The sequence below is a fragment of the Mobula hypostoma genome, chromosome 3 (genome assembly GCF_963921235.1).
Source record: "Mobula hypostoma chromosome 3, sMobHyp1.1, whole genome shotgun sequence".
NCBI lineage: Eukaryota > Metazoa > Chordata > Chondrichthyes > Myliobatiformes > Myliobatidae > Mobula > Mobula hypostoma.
In genome coordinates, this window is record NC_086099.1 from 28,375,334 (window position 1) to 28,392,215 (window position 16,882).

Here is a 16,882-nt window from a genome sequence, read left to right on the forward strand (position 1 = left end):
TTCCGGAAATAGTAGGGGACAGAGGGTCCAGTGAGATGGAGGAACTGAGGGAAATACATGTTAGTAGGGAAGTGGTGTTAGGTAGTAAATTGAAGGGATTAAAGGCAGATAAATCCCCAGGGCCAGATGGTCGGCATCCCAGAGTGCTTAAGGAAGTAGCCCAAGAAATCGTGGATGCATTAGTGATAATTTTTCAAAACTCTTTAGATTCTGGACTAGTTCCTGAGGATTGGAGGGTGGCTAATGTAACCCCACTTTTTGGAAAAGGAGGGAGGGAGAAACCGGGGAATTATAGACTGGTTAGCCTAACATCAGTGGTGGGGAAAATGCTAGAGTCACTTTCAAAGATGTGATAACAGCACATTTGGAAAGCGGTGAAATCATCGGACAAAGTCAGCATGGATTGTGAAAGGGAAATCATGTCTGACAAATCTCATAGAATTTTTTGAGGATGTAACTGGTAGAGTGGATAGGGGAGAACCAGTGGATGTGGTATATTTGGATTTTCAAAAGGCTTTTGACAAGGTCCCACACAGGAGATTAGTGTGGAAACTTAAAGCACACGGTATTGGGGGTAAGGTATTGATGTGGATAGAGAATTGGTTGGCAGACAAGAAGCAAAGAGTGGGAATAAACGGGACCTCTTCAGAATGGCAGGCAGTGACTGGTGGGGTACCGCAAGGCTCAGTGCTGGGACCCCAGTTGTTTACAATATATATTAATGACTTAGATGAGGGAATTAAATGCAGCATCTCCACGTTTGCGGATGATATGAAGCTGGGTGGCAGTGTTAGCTGTGAGGATGATGCTAAGAGGATGCAGGGTGACTTGGATAGGTTAGGTGAGTGGGCAAATTCATGGCAGATGCAATTTAATGTGGATAAATGTGAGGTTATCCACTTTGGTGGCAAAAACAGGAAAACAGATTATTATCTGAATGGTGGCCAATTAGGAAAAGGGGAGGTGCAACGAGACCTGGGTGTCATTATACACCAGTCATTGAAAGTGGGCATGCAGGTACAGCAGGCGGTGAAAAAGGCGAATGGTATGCTGGCATTCATAGCAAGAGGATTCGAGTACAGGAGCAGGGAGGTACTACTGCGGTTGTACAAGGCCTTGGTGAGACCACACCTGGAGTATTGTGTGCAGTTTTGGTCCCCTAATCTGAGGAAAGACATCCTTGCCATAGAGGGAGTACAAAGAAGGTTCACCAGATTGATTCCTGGGATGGCAGGACTTGCATATGATGAAAGACTGGATCGACTAGGCTTATCCTTGTTGGAATTTAGAAGATTGAGGGGGGATCTTATTGAAATATATAAAATCCTAAAGGGATTGGACAGGCTAGATGCAGGAAGATTGTTCCCGATGTTGGGGAAGTCCAGAATGAGGGGTCACAGTTTGAGGATAAAGGGGAAGCCTTTTAGGACCAAGATTAGGAAAAACTTCTTCACACAGAGAGTGGTGAATCTGTGGAATTCTCTGCCACAGGAAACAGTTGAGGCCAGTTCACTGGCTATATTTAAGAGGGAGTTAGATATGGCCCTTGTGGCTAAAGGGATCAGGGGATATGGGGGGAAGGCTGGTACAGAGTTGTGAGTTGGATGATCAGCCATGATCATATTGAATGGTGGTGCAGGCTCGAAGGGCCAAATGGCCTACTCCACCTATTTTCCATGTTTCTATGTTTCTAAATATTGGGAAGAGAGTTGGAAGGATGGGAGTGATTTTGTATCCCTCATTTCTTTGGGGTGGGTGGAGATTTGGGCAAGGTCATCCAATGTTGAAAAGCCAATAACTGCACCTTGAGGGAAATCTGAAATAAAGCTTGAAAATCGGGAATTGATCAGCAACTCGTTTGCATCTGTAGAGGGAGAAAAATATTAAGAATGTGGAGCTGGAACTTGGAGCTGATTATTTGCAGTGTTTTCTGTAGCATTTCAGCAGTTTGCGGCACTGTGGGTGGGCAGTGTAGCGTAGTCATTAGTGTGAAGTTATTACAGTACCAGCAACCCGAGTTCAGTTCCACCGCTATAAGCAGTTGGTACGTGACCCTGTGGTTTCCTCCGGGTGCTCTGGTTTCCTGCCACAGTCCAAAGACGTATAGGTTGGTTGGTTAATTGGTCATATGGCTATAACTCGGGTGGCGTAGGTTCTTTGGGCTGTTACTGTACTGTATCTCAAAATAAGATAAAATGTTCTCTTTTTATATAGCTGTGCATTGTGTTGATTGGCTGTCTTTGTACAGCGTCAATAAGTGGAATCATTTTCTACAAGTTATGCAGGGTGGTTACTAACATATGATAATAGCATGTTATCAGAAACGGAAGCGAGTCTCACATTGGTTCTGAGCCTCATTCACTCGACTTGCAATTTGATCTGAGTATCCTCGAATTTGCTGACCCCCCCCCCCCATTTGCAACATGCATTAAGGAGCTGCATATAGCATTCAAAGCCAAAGTTGAGTTTATTGGCATGTGCATAAACGCTTGTCTGTACAGGTGCAATCAGAAGCTGAGTTGCAGCAGCATTGCAGGCACAGAGCATCAGAGGTGCAACATTCACCAGCAAAACATCACTTGAGCATAAATTCTCTATGAAAAATGCTCAAAACCTTAAAAAGGTGTACATTCTTGGAAAGCTGTATTTTGAGGGAAAACAGAGCAGCACTTTGTGAAAAGCAATATTGTTTGTCAAATGTGATAATTTAATTACTATTATTTGGGCGATTTTGATTGGGACAGCCTCCCGAAAACGAACAACACAGCACTAGATTGAACTGAACTGAAAATGCCTGCATTCTTTAGATTTGCTGTTTTATATTCTGTTTTTTTTTCCCACTCTTTTTGCCGCTTGTGTGATTTATTTTGTGTGTGTGTGTGTGTGGGGCGGGGAGGGGGTTTGATGTTTTTCTTTGAATAGATTGCATGGTTTTCTTTGTTTCATGGCTGGCTGTTGGAAGACACATCTCAGGATTGTACACTGCATGCGTTGATAATAAATGTACTTTGAATCTGTTAATCAATGGGAATTATTATGTAAACTGCTCTTATGGCACCATAAATTTGGCATTTTAAATAAGTAGGACCTATACTACTGTGCTGAATTGTGACGTCATGTTGCAGTTATGCAAGTTGTTGGGGTGGTTGCACTTGGAGTACTGTGTACAGTTTTTATCAACCTGTTATAGGAAAACTGTGGTTAAACTGGGAAAAAGTGCAGAAAATATTATGAAGATGTTGCCAGGGCCTCAGGGCCAGAATTGTAGGGCGAGGTTGGCCAAAGCTCAGTCTGTATTCCTTAGAATATAGAAAATGCAGAAATGAGTACATTTATGAGACGTAGATAAGCTGGATGATAAGTCTTTTCCCTAAGGTAGGGGAATTCAAAACTCAGGGAAAGATATAAAAAGGAATGGGGGTGGGGGGAATTTTTCAAGCAGAAGGTAGTGAATATATGGAACCAGCTGTCAGAAGAAGTGGTTAAGCCAGGTGCAATAGTATCATTTAAGAAACACTTACAGTGCTGCTAGAAACTTAGTGAATGCGGTAGAATTTTCCTCTGTTTCTGCATAAATATGACCAAAAATGTGATCAGATCTCACTTAAGTCCTAAAACTAGATGAAGAGAATCCAATTAAATAAGTAGCGCAAAACATGATACTTGTTAGTTTATTTATTGAGAAAAATTATTCAATATTACATGTATTTATTGGAAAAAGTCTGTGAACCCTTGCTTTCAGTAACTGGTGTGACCCCCTTGTATGGCAAAAACTAAAGTTTCCAGTAACTGTTGAGCAGGCTTGTGCATCAGCTTGGAGGAATTTTACGCCTTTCCTCCTTACAAAACTGCTTCACTCTGGGATGTTGGTTGGCTTCCTTGCACGAACTGCTTGCTTCAGGTCCTTCTGAAACATTTCTATAGGATTAAGGTCAGTACTTTGACTCAGCCATTCCAAAACACTAATTTTCTTCTTTTTAAACCATTCTGTTGTTGATTTACCCTTGTGTTTCCGATCATTGTCCTGTTGCATTATCCAACTTCTATTAAGCTTCAGGTAACAGTCTGCTGCCCTGACATTCTCCTGTAAATATATGGATAAAATTTTGAATTCATTGTTCCCTCAATGATTGCAAGCTGCCCAGGCCCTGAAGCAGCAAATCAGCCCCAAACCACGATGCTCCTTCCACCAAGCTCCACAGTTGGGATGAGGTTTCGTTGTTGGTGTGCAGTGCCTTTGTTCCTCTGAACATAGCAATGTGCATTTGTGTCAAAAAGTTCAACTTTTTTCTCATCTGTCCACAGATCATTGTCCTAGAGGCATTGTAGAACATCTGGATGGTATTTTGCAAACTTGAGATTTTTAGCAATTTTTTTTTTTTTGGAGAGCAGTGGTTTCTTCTGTGGTGTCCTTCCATGAACACTATTCATGTTCAGTGTTTTTCTTACAGTGGACACATGAACAGAGACTTCAGCAAGTTCTAGAGATTTCTGCAGGTCTTTTGCTGTTACCCTTGTGTTTTTGTTCACCTCCTTTAGCATTGCACATTGTGTGATCTTTGCAGCATGCCCACTCCTCGGGAGAGTAGCAACAGTACTGAGTTTCCTCCATTTGTAGACAATTTCTCTTACTGTGGACTGATGAACTCTCAAGTCTTTAGAAATGTTTGATGTATCTCTACAATTCTTCCTACAAGGTCCTCTGAAAGTTGTTTTGATTGAGGCATGGTACACATAAACAAATCTTTCTTGAGAAGAGCAGGCTCTGACAGTAACCTGACTTAGCCTTTTTTATTGGGCAGGGCACCTCTACGACCCATACATCCAATCTCATCTCATTGATTAGAACACATGATTCCAAATAGCTTTTGCAGAAGTCATTATCCCAGAGACTCATGTACTTCTTCCAACAAATACATGTAATATTAGATCATTTTCTTCATAAATAAGTGAACAAGTATTCTGTTTTTTTTTGTGTTATTTACTCAGTTGAGTTTTCTTTATCTTTTTGGACTTGCATGAAGATTTGATCAAATTTTAGGTCATATTTATGCAGAAATAGAGAAAATTCTACAGGGTTCACAAACTTTCTAACACCACTGTAGGTACATTGAGAGTTGGGGTTCAGAGGGATGTGGGCTGATGGCATGAAAGTGGGACAAGCTGAATGAGCACAAGTGGGACAAACATGGATCTTTGGGCTGAAAGGCCTGTGTATCTTTGTTGTATTGTTAGTTCTTTATTTCTTGGAATGTTGGAGAATAAAGGGTAAAATAAGAATGATTAAAATTATGACCACAACTTTGTACCTCTTTTTCCATTGGACATTGAAAATGACATTCAGAACTGTACTGCCTGTGATTTGAAGAGGAAGCATTTAAAATTAACTATTTTTATTTTCTTTACTCAGAGCCAAAGCTGGAGAAGCCTGTCTTCTTGATTGAAAGTGTGGAAGCCTTGAAACTTTCCTTGTCCACTTGTACTAGGTAAGGCTACATGGTGTAATTTAGTATTTTTAAATGTTCTAGGTAAAGTTTTCACTCTGAATAAACATGAATATTTTTCTTCCAGATTTGAGCTTCATGCTTTAAATGCTGCATTGATCCACAAAGCCTTGTCTTAAAAATGTTCTTAAATGTTGCAGTTTAAGAACATTTCTATTTATTCACGTGGTGAATGTGATTTCTTCCCACTCCCAGCTGAGATGTCCAGATGCATTTGACTTGCACCTCAGTCCTAAAAGTATTAAGAATGGACACACAGTTCTCTGTATCCTTGTGGGTTCATATTGTAATGCTTATTGGATAAGAGATCTGTGGTGTGTTTGTTTTCCAACAGTATAATCTTTGTTGCACAGTCTGGAACATTGAACGTACACCAACAGCTCAACCCGTAAATAGCTTGTGTGCCATCCTGTAAATGAACCATGACCTCTGAGTATGACAGTACTGTGTAAAAGTCTTTAAGCACCAGGTTTCAAATGGTATAGCCTCCACAGGGCTCTGAACTCAATGTCTGGATTATTTGGAGAGGCAGATGCAAATGAGACAGGCAAAGTCTGTAGAAGAACTGTGAGAAGTTCTCCCAAGATGCTTAGAACAACTTACCAGCCGATTTTCTAATAAAACTGTACAACAGTATACTTAAGAGAATGATGCTGTTTTAAAGGCAAAGGGTGATCATATCAAATAATTGATTTGATTTACAGTATTTTTTACTGTTTGATTAGTCTAATTTTTGATACTTAGAAATTTTACTTTCAAATTTTTGAAAGCACCTTCACTTCACAGAATTGTTTTATGTGCCTTAAGACTTTTGGACAGTCCTGTATCTTGATACACAGGTGAAGGAGATCAAAAAGGATGCTTTGTACCCCAGCTAGACCTTGGGTTTAATTCTCTAACATGGAGCCTCAATAAACACAAGTTCTTTTTTAAATATTAAGCTATTGATTGCTCCACAAAATTGACAACAAAAGCTAATTAACAAGAAATTCCTTCGGCCCATTAGAACATTACTGAAGTTTCTTGAATTATTTTCATAGTGGTAACGCTGTCTACCTACCTATCTCAAACATATCATTTCCCTTCTCTTTCATGAGGATAAGTAAAAATTATTTGGTTTTATCACACAAGGTTGAGACTCACTGCTCACTCAAATTGTATTTTAGTCATTTTAAAACATAGCTTTAAATAGTTTCTGCAAAATGTAGATGTCTTCTAGAGCTAAAGCTTCCCTAAATTAGCAGATCAAATTTCCTGAACTAGTAGAGCTACATGCAACTGAAAATAGCTCAACCAATGATCAGCTTTGAATTTTTTTTTTTGGCTTTGTTAGTTCGGAAAGGAAATGTTCTAATTTTCAGTCCATCTGATTTTTCTGTGGCAAATATGCTGATAAATGTATTGAATGCGTACTGAGAGGCCACTTTATTAGATACCTCCTGTACCTAATAAGGTGGCCACTCAGTGTATATTTGTGGTTTTCTGCTGCTGTAGCCCATCCACTTCAAGGTTCGACGTGCTGTGAGTTCACGGGTGCTGTTCTGGACACTACTGTTGTAATGCATACTTACTTGAATTAGTGTTCCATTCCTATCAGCTTGAACCAGTCCAGCCATTCTCTTCTGATTTCTCTCATTAACAAGGCTTTTTAGACCAGAAAACTGCTGCTCATTGGATTGTTGTTTTTTTTTTTGTTATTGTACCTTTCTCTGTGAACTCTAGAGACTGTCCCAGGAGATCCACCTTGCCTGGCACGTTTCTATGGTCAAAGTCACTTAGATCAAATTTCTTCCCTCTTCTGATGTTTGGTTTGAACAACATCTGAACCTCTTGGCCATGCTTTTGTGCACTGAGTTGCTGCTACACGAGTGGCTGATGAGGTATTTCCATTAATGAGCAGGTGTACCTAATAGAGTGGCTACAGTGTGCACTTGAGATGTATATGCTCAATATACTGAGATAAAGAGTGAGATTTACATTGGTAGACCTAGTGGAGAAGAACAATAACGCAGACTGTGTTTGTACATGTTTAAATGTTGCTTAATAGTTCGTCCAGCAAGGGTCTGACCTAATTATTCTGTAGTCATGGTGATTAATGTGCAACATCTGTCAGTTCATTCATTATTTAGGGGTAGAGTCATCGAGCATTGAAATGAGTCCTTCAGCATACCACCTCCATGCTGACCTGCTCTGTCAAACTGCACTAATCTCATCTGTTCCCATTAAGTTCATATCCTTCTGTGTGTTGCCTGTTCAAGTATCTACATAAGTACCTCTTAAACTTGGGCTAATGATCAGGGCATAATTTCCAAGTTTACATGTGGTACAAAACTTGAACGTGTCATGAATTGTGAGGAGAAGAGCTATAGTCTTCTTGGAAGCCATTGGCTGACGAAAGGTTTGAATAGGTGGCATACAAAATGTCATGCTGAGAAATGCAAAGTGTTGTGTTTTGGTAAGAACGAATTCATTCAGTATGAACAATGATTCAATTCAAAAACTAGTACATACAAGAATAAAGCTATTTGTGATTAAGTGTGCAAAATTTGTAAGGAGTGGCAGAGTAGGTTTACAAAGTTGATTCAAGGTTTAACAAGTGTAAGTGTAGAACACAAGGAAAAGGACGTCATGATGATGCTTTATAAGACAATTAGATGGTTATTACTAGATTATTAACTGTTGATCTATTTCCTCAATCTCCTTTAGTCAATTCTACCTTTATAATATTGTAATTTATGTTGAGTTTAAGGTGCTAAAAATTGAGACATCATGTTGTGATTATTCTTCCCAGAGAATTGTTCATGACGAAATGTTTTAATCATGTGTTAAGACACTGAATCAGAACTAACAGTAGCCTGTTCCCTGGTTGGTTTGACAAGATAAGGAATTGTCCAGAATACACACGCAGTGACCACTTTATTAGGGAAACCTGTACACCTGCTCATTAATGCAAATATCTAATCACCAATTATGCGGCAGGCTACTTAATGCATAAAAGCATGTAGATATGGTCAAGAGTTTCAGTTGTTGCTCAGACCAAACAACTGATTGGAGAAGCAATCTGATCTAAGTGACCGTGGAATAATTGGTGTCAGATGGGGTGGTTTGAGTGTCTCCGAAACTGCTGGTGCAAGATTGTTTACAGAGAATGGAGTGGGGGAGAAAAGAAAAAAGTCCATTGAGCAATAGTTCTGTGGGTGAAAATATCTTGTTATTGAGAGAGGTCCGAGGAGAATGGCCACATTGGTTCAAGCTGAGAGGAAGGCAGCAGTAACTCAAATAACCACGCATTACAACAGTGGAATGCAGAAAGACATCTCTAAATGCGCAACATGTTGAACCTTGAAGTGGATGGGCTACAGCAGCAGAAGACCACAAGCATACACTCAGTGGTCACTTTATAGTTACAGGAGGTACTTAATAAAGTGGCTACTGAGTGTATTCTATGACTTGGTTGTCCGGTTATTTGTCAATTTGTTGTTTTGTTCCCCTGTTTATGAAAATTAAAATCACCTACAATAATCCAAATACTTTCATGCAAGATCCCTTTTAAGGCAGGGGTTCCCAACCTGGGGTTCATAGGCCCCTCAGTTAATAGCAGGGGTCCATGGCACATAAAAGGTTGGGAACCCCTTCTTTAAGTTTTCTTTTTCAGTTCTGCAATGTAGCTATGCTGAAGAGAACTATAACCTAATCCCATTTCTTTCCATTGTGGTTTATTGTCAATGGAATACTTTTAACTTGAATAAGCAGTATATTGAGAATATCAGCAAATGTTTGCAGTATTAGATTACAGAAGAATCTTAGGCCATTTGCTTATTAGTTCAGCTTAGAAATTTTATTGTAGCATCTGTGTATTATTCAATGAGATAGAGCTTTGTCCAAAGAATCTTTTACTACTTTCAGATGTAAATCCATAACCACTGTTAAACCTATGAATCATTGCATAGCTTGGTATTGATCATAAGACCAAGGAGCAGAATTAGGCCATTTGGCCCATTGAGTCTGCTCGGCCATTCTTTCATAGCGAATTTATTAGCCCTCTCAACTCCATTGTCCTGCCTGCTCTTTGTAATTTTTAATGCCCTTACGAATCAAGATGCTATAAACCCCTAATTTAAATATACCCATGGATTTGGCTTGGCTTCCACGGTGGTTTGTGGAAATGAATTCCACAGATTCACCACCCTCTATCCAAAGAAATTCTTCCTCGTCTCTGTTCTGAAGGGAAGTCCTTCTATTCTGAGGCTGTACTCTCCAGTCCTAGACTTCTCCACCATAGGAAACATTCTCTCCACGTCCACTCTGTCTTGATCTTTCAATATTCATAGGCTTCAGTGAGATTCCCCTCATTCTTCTCAACTCCGATGAGGATAGGCCTAGTATCATCAAACACTCTTCATATGGTAACCCTTTCATTCCTGGGATCATTCTCACAAACCTCAGTGTTGAAATGAATTTATTGTATTGTAGGACAAATTGAAATAACCGGACCTTGGGTATGAATTAAATAGTGAAGCATTTGTGGTGTTGAGTTGTATAGTTGTAATGCTTCTGTGAAACATCATATAATTTATAGTACTTACTTTCCAAGTAACACTTCACTTGAGTGTAACCTGTATCAAAGCAAATTTAAGTTTACAAAATCTTACCTTTAATGTTTCTTTCCTACACAGGATATGAACATTTATTACCTTCCACTTGTTGCTGTATAATACAATTGTTTGCTCATCTTTTTCAAATTGTATTTTAGAGCCAGTCTTGTATTTGTGGTTCTGGTGATGAGGATAGACCAGGCTGGATTTCCTTTCCAGAAGGCTATTGGAGGCTATGTGGTGCTTTATGATTGTCTTGTACTTGTCATATTTCTTAAGCTAGTCTTTTAATTCCAGATTTTTGTTACATTAATTTAACTTGCATTCTCCAGCTGCAGTGAAAGAATTTTAGTTTGTCTCCATGTGACGTTGATGTTGCTGTATTGTGACTCCAGTAATTGAGATATTTTGCTAAGATTCCCTTAATTGGAAATAAAAGTACAGGTTCAAATTTCAACATACAATAAAATAGAGACTGAAACTTTGACACTTAAATCAGAAAGCTGGTCTAACTTTGCCAAAAATGCAATTTCTGCCAGAATACCTAAAATAGCAATTCGATTTTCCTTTTTTGTAGAAGATAATTTAAGCAATTTATCCTAATCTTTTAAGTTTGTATGGTGGATATAGTTAAGGTCAACACTTTGGGAATGTATCTAACTAAATAAAAAGATGATTTTTAAATGTACAGACGGCCCTCTGTATCTGCAGGTTCTGCATCCGCGGATTCAACCGCGGATCGGGATCGAGAAAACAAACCTGGAAGTTCTCTCTCTGGCACTCGTTATTTGAGCACAGATCCCGACATTAGTATTATTGAGCCTCCTCCAAAGCGTCTTTATTCCCTAAACAATACAGTATAACAACTATTTACATAGCATTTCCATTGTATTAGGTATTATAAGTAATCTAGAGATGATTTAAAGTATACAGGAGGATGTGTGTAGGTTATTTGCAAATACTACGCCATTTTATATAGGTCTTGAGCATCCATGGAACTTGGTATCTGTGGGGGTCCCGGAACCAAACCCCCGCGGATATGGAGGGCTGACTGTACTTTATGAAATCATTGGTTCAGACTTTATTCCTGAGCATATGATTTTGTATCTACCTTTTAAGCATTGAGCTTATAGATAGGGCAAGTCTGTATCTCATATTAAATTGATTGCTGTATTTCTGGCAAAACATTCAGAAAATATGGGTCCGTAAACATTTTTATTTCTAATCAAGCCATCAAATGTGGAGAGGGTAAACTGGCTATCAGTTGTCATAGTATCTTAGTGCATGGAGAATTAGGGAGTCTTGGCATGTCCTGCCTTAAGTAACACAAAAACTATGCAGTGTTCCAGTTTCGGGCTCACTAATTCCTTGTATAAGATTCCCCTTATTAATTTTTATCCCTTTTGTAACAGGAGTCAATATACTATATTTGCGGTACTTGTGTTCTACCATTATTAATCATAAATTGGAGAGCCCTTGATACACGTTACTAAAATGCGAGTGAAACACCAAGGAGGAATCTTTCAGGGGTGTAGTAGGTGATAAGGGGTGTAGAGGTGGCCTAGGGCAAGGTGCCAAAATGTAATCAAGGTCAAATGGTAAGGGTAGCTTCGACACTAGTAGTTTGGATAAAGTGATGCCAAATGGGTGTGTCTTCAATAGATAATAAAAATTTGAAGGACAATGATTGAAACAAAAGGGAACTTGACAGAAAGGACGTTTCCTTTAGTGCAGAGGTTCTCAACCTTTTTAGTACCATGGAGCTTTACCATTAACTGAAGGGATCATGGACCCCCGGTTGAGAACCCTGCTGTAGTGGAAGAATCTAGAATTATGAGGCACTGTTTTCACCCTTAAACCATCAGACTCCAAAACTAGCCTGGATAGATTTACTCATCTGAACACTGGACTGATTCCACAATCTGTTGACTCACTTCCAAGGACTCTACAAGTCATACTCTGAGTATTATTTATTTACACATTGACTTTTATTATGTATTATTGGTATGGTTATTATTGTCCTCCTTTGCATAGAGGATGTTGTTTAGTCTTTGATTTTATAGCTTTTCATAAACTCTATTGTATTTCTTTATTTTCCTTTAAATGCCTGCAGGAAAATGAATCTCAGGGTAGAATATGGTGACATACACACTTTGATAATAAATTTACTTTGAACACGTTTAGAAAACACAGAAGGTTGTCTAGTTAAGACAGATGAGTGGCAATTTTTTTTTTCCTGAGTCTTTGGAAATTCCTCAAAGGGTGTTAGGAACAGACTGTGGATATTCTTAAAGTAGTTGGAGATAGAAATTTGATAAGCAAGTGTGTAAAATGTTCTTCTTCCTCTTCCTCCCCTCCCCCCACCTCCTTCCTCTGACTTCTTATCTTTTCTCCCGGTCCTGAGGAGGGGTCTCGGCCTGAAACGTTGACTGTTTATTCATTTCCATAGACGCTGCCTGAGTTCCTGTAGCATTTTATGTCTTTTTCCTTGGATTTCCAGTATCTGCAGATTTTCTTGTGTTTGTGTACATTGTTTCTGGGGTTATACATTGATGGGGTTATACATATATAACATTGAGTTGAGGTCAGTTACGATGAATGATGGGGCAGGCTTAATGCATTAGGACCCTACTCTTCCTCCAGATTTGTGTATGCCCACTGCTTGAATTATTTCACACTCCTTAAAGGCCCATTGGAGGGCCTGGAGTTCATTCTTTGATCCAACACCAGCTTTCCTCAGCTGCTGGTTCTGGTCAGACTTGAAATGCTTTGCCACTTGAAGTCGGCAGGTAAACAAATGAGTGTTCATTCAACAGTGCACTGTTGTGCTGGCAACAATACTCCTTTTGTATCTTTTCACCAGTGTAGAGCTTGGAATACTGAGATTTGAAATTTCCGAATGTAGCCGCTGTGAGAAAATGGCTTGTTTCTTCTTGCATGATTTGTATTGCAAAGCTATGGTTAGTTTTTAACTCCTATATTTGTGAGCAGTGGTGTATGACAGATTTTAACTGGTAGTATGCCTAACAAAGGTACAGAGCATATACTAGAATAATTGTGGTATTCAGGGGCATACAATGAACAATACCTAAAGTGGCACATTAAAGTTCTTAGAAGTTTGATGAATTACACTGCCTTGATACAGGATTTCTTAAATGAAACTGACAGATGCTAAGACTTAAGATTGACCATGGTATTCAACTGTTTTCTAGGGAAATAACTATGGGAGTACTGAAAGTCAGATGCTGCTCTCGAAATAATGATAAGACCATAAGATCTAGGAGCAGAAGTAGGTGATTTGGCCATTGACTCTGCTGTGCCATTCCACTCCCCTGCCTTCACCTCATACCCTTTGATGCCCTGGCTAATCAAGAACCTATCTATCTCTGCCTTAAATACACCCAGTGACTTGGTCTCCACAGCTGCTCGTGGCAACAAATTCCACAGACTTAACACCCTCTGTCAAAAGTGATTTCTCCATGGGCACCCGTATAGGTCCTAGCTATGCCTGCCTTTTTGTTGGGTTTGTGGAACAATCTATGTTCCGTGCCTATTCTGGTATCTGTCCCCCACTTTTCCTTCGCTACATCGACGATTGCATTGGCGCTGCTTCCTGCACGCATGCAGAGCTCGTTGACTTTATTAACTTTGCCTCCAAGTTTCACCCTGCCCTCAAGTTTACCTGGTCCATTTCCGACACCTCCCTCCCCTTTCTAGATCTTTCTGTCTCTGTCTCTGGAGACAGCTTGTCCACTGATGTCTACTATAAGCCTACTGACTCTCACAGCTATCTGGACTATTCCTCTTCTCACCCTGTCTCTTGCAAAAACGCCATCCCCTTCTCGCAATTCCTCCGTCTCCGCCGCATCTGCTCTCAGGATGAGGCTTTTCATTCTAGGACGAGGGAGATGTCTTCCTTTTTTAAAGAAAGGGGCTTTCCTTCCTCCACTATCAACTCTGCTCTTAAACGCATCTCCCCCATTTCACGTACATCTGCTCTCACTCCATCCTCCCGCCACCCCACTAGGAATAGGGTTCCCCTGGTCCTCACCTACCACCCCACCAGCCTCCGGGTCCAACATATTATTGTCCGTAACTTCCGCCACCTCCAACGGGATCCCACCACTAAGCACATCTTTCCCTCCCCCCCTCTCTCTGCATTCCGCAGGGATCGCTCCCTACGCGACTCCCCTGTCCATTCGTCCCCCCATCCCTCCCCACTGATCTCCCTCTTTGCACTTATCCGTGTAAGCGGAACAAGTGCTACACATGCCCTTACACTTCCTCCCTTACCACCATTCAGGGCCCCAAACAGTCCTTCCAGGTGAGGCAACACTTCACCTGTGAGTCGGCTGGGGTGATGTACTGCGTCCAGTGCTCCCGATGTGGCCTTTTATATATTGGCGAGACCTGACGCAGACTGGGAGACCGCTTTGCTGAACATCTACGCTCTGTCCGCCAGAGAAAGCAGGATCTCCCAGTGGCCACACATTTTAATTCCACATCCCATTCCCATTCTGACATGTCTATTCATGGCCTCCTCTACTGTAAAGATGAAGCCACACTCAGGTTGGAGGAACAACACCTTGTATTCCGTCTGGGTAGCCTCCAACCTGATGGCATGAACATCGACTTCTCTAACTTCCGCTAATGCCCCACCTTCCCCTCGTACCCCATCTGTTACTTATTTTTATACACACATTCTTTCTCTCACCCTCTATCCCTCTGAAAATACCCCTTGCCCATCCTCTGGGTCCCCCCCCTTGTCTTTCTTCCCAGACCTCCTGTCCCATGATCCTCTCGTATCCCTTTTGCCTATCACCTGTCCAGCTCTTGGCTCCATCCCTCCCCCTCCTGTCTTCTCCTATCATTTTGAATCTCCCCCTCCCCCTCCAACTTTCAAATCCCTTACTCACTCTTCCTTCAGTTAGATCTGACGAAGGGTCTCGGCCTAAAACGTCGACTGCACCTCTTCCTAGAGATGCTGCCTGGCCTGCTGCGTTCACCAGCAACTTTGATGTGTGTTGCTTGAATTTCCAGCATCTGCAGAATTCCTGTTGTTTTTGTAATTTCTCCACAGCTCAGTTTTAAAAGGATGTCCTTCAATCCTGAAGTTGTGCCCTCTTGTCCTAGACTCCCGTACCATGGGAAATGACTTTGCCATATCTTATCTGTTCAGGCCTATTAAAGTTCAGAATGTTTCAATGAGATCCCCCACCTCATTCCCCTGAACTCCAAGGAATACAGCCCAAGAACTGCCAGACGTTCCTCATACGGTAACCCTTTCATTCCTGGAAACATTCTCGTGAAACTTCTCTGAACCTTCTCCAATATCAGCGTATCCTTTCTAAAATAAGGAGCCCAAAACTGCACACAATACTCCAAGTGTGGTCACATGAGTGCTTTAGAAAGCCTCAACATCGCATCCCTGCTCTTATAGAAACATAGAAACCCTACAGCACAATACAGGCCCTTCGGCCCACAAGGCGATGCCGAATGTGTCCTTACCTGAGAAATTACCCAGGGTTACCCATAGCCCTCTGTTTTTCTGAGCTCCATATACCTGTCCAGGATTCTGTTAAAAGACTGTATCATATCTGCCTCCACCACTGTCACTGGCAGCCCATTCCACACACTCACCACTCTGCGTTATAAAACAAAACACAACAACAAGAACCACCCCTGATATCTCCTATTATATTCTATACCTCTAGAATTGAATGCCAACGTTGCATTCTGCTTTTTCACAACTGACTCGACCTGGAGGTTAACTTTTTGGGTATCCTGCACAAGGGCTCCCCAGTCCCTTTGCATCTCTGCATTTAGAATTCTCTCCCCATCTAAATAATAGTCTACCCATTTATTTGTTCCACCAAAGTGCATGACCATACATTTTCCACCATTGTATTTCATTTAGCACTTCTTTGACCATTCCCCTAAACTATCTAAGCCTCTCTGCAGGCTCTCTGTTTCCTCAATACTACCCGCTTCTCCACCTATCTTTGTATTATCAGCAAATTTAGCCACAAATCCATTAATACCATAGTCCAAATCATTGACATACATTGTTAAAAGCAGCGGTCCCAACACCGACCACTGTGGAACTCCACTGGTAACCAGCAGCCAGCCAGAATAGGATTTCTTTATTACACTCCCTGTTTTCTGCCGACCAGCTAATGCCCCACCCACACTAGTAACTCCCCTGTAATTCCATGGGATCTTATCTTGCTAAGCAGCCTCATGTGCAGCACCTTGTTAAAGGCCTTCTGAAAATCCAAGTACACCACATCAACTGCATCTCCTTTGATTACCTTGCTTGTAATTTCAGCAAAGGATGCGGTAGGTTTGTCAGGCAGGATTTTCCTTTTAGGAAACCATGCTGGCTTTGGCCTATCTTGTCACTTGCCTCCCGGTACCCCGTAATCTCATCCCTAACAATCGATTCCAACAACTTCTCAACCCCTGATGTCAGGCTAGCAGGTCTATAGTTTCCTTTCTGCTGCCTCCCACCCTTCATAAATAGCGCAGTAACATTTGCAATTTTCCAGTCATCCGGTACAATGCCAGAATCTATTGATTCGTGAAAGATCATAGTTAATTCCTCTGCAATCTCTCCAGCTACTTCCTTCAGAACCCGAGGGTGCATTCCATCAGGTCCAGGAGATTTATCCACCCTCAGACCATTAAGCTTCCTGAACACCACCTCAGTCGTAATTTTCACTGCACAAACTTCTCTTCCCTGACACTCTTGAACGTGTGGTATACTGCAGATGTCTTCCACTG

General features: G+C 41.0%; 1 protein-coding gene across 2 annotated transcripts in view; it reads left to right on the forward strand.

Annotated features, from left to right (window-relative positions):
* LOC134343903 (talin-1) overlaps nucleotides 1-16,882 on the forward strand; it is a 250,781-nt gene that overhangs the window by 84,819 nt on the left and 149,080 nt on the right. For both annotated transcript variants that reach the window (XM_063042807.1, XM_063042809.1), the window contains exon 2: nucleotides 5,411-5,486. The gene's annotated coding sequence lies outside the window, so the exon portion shown is untranslated. The remainder of the gene's footprint in view (nucleotides 1-5,410; nucleotides 5,487-16,882) is intronic.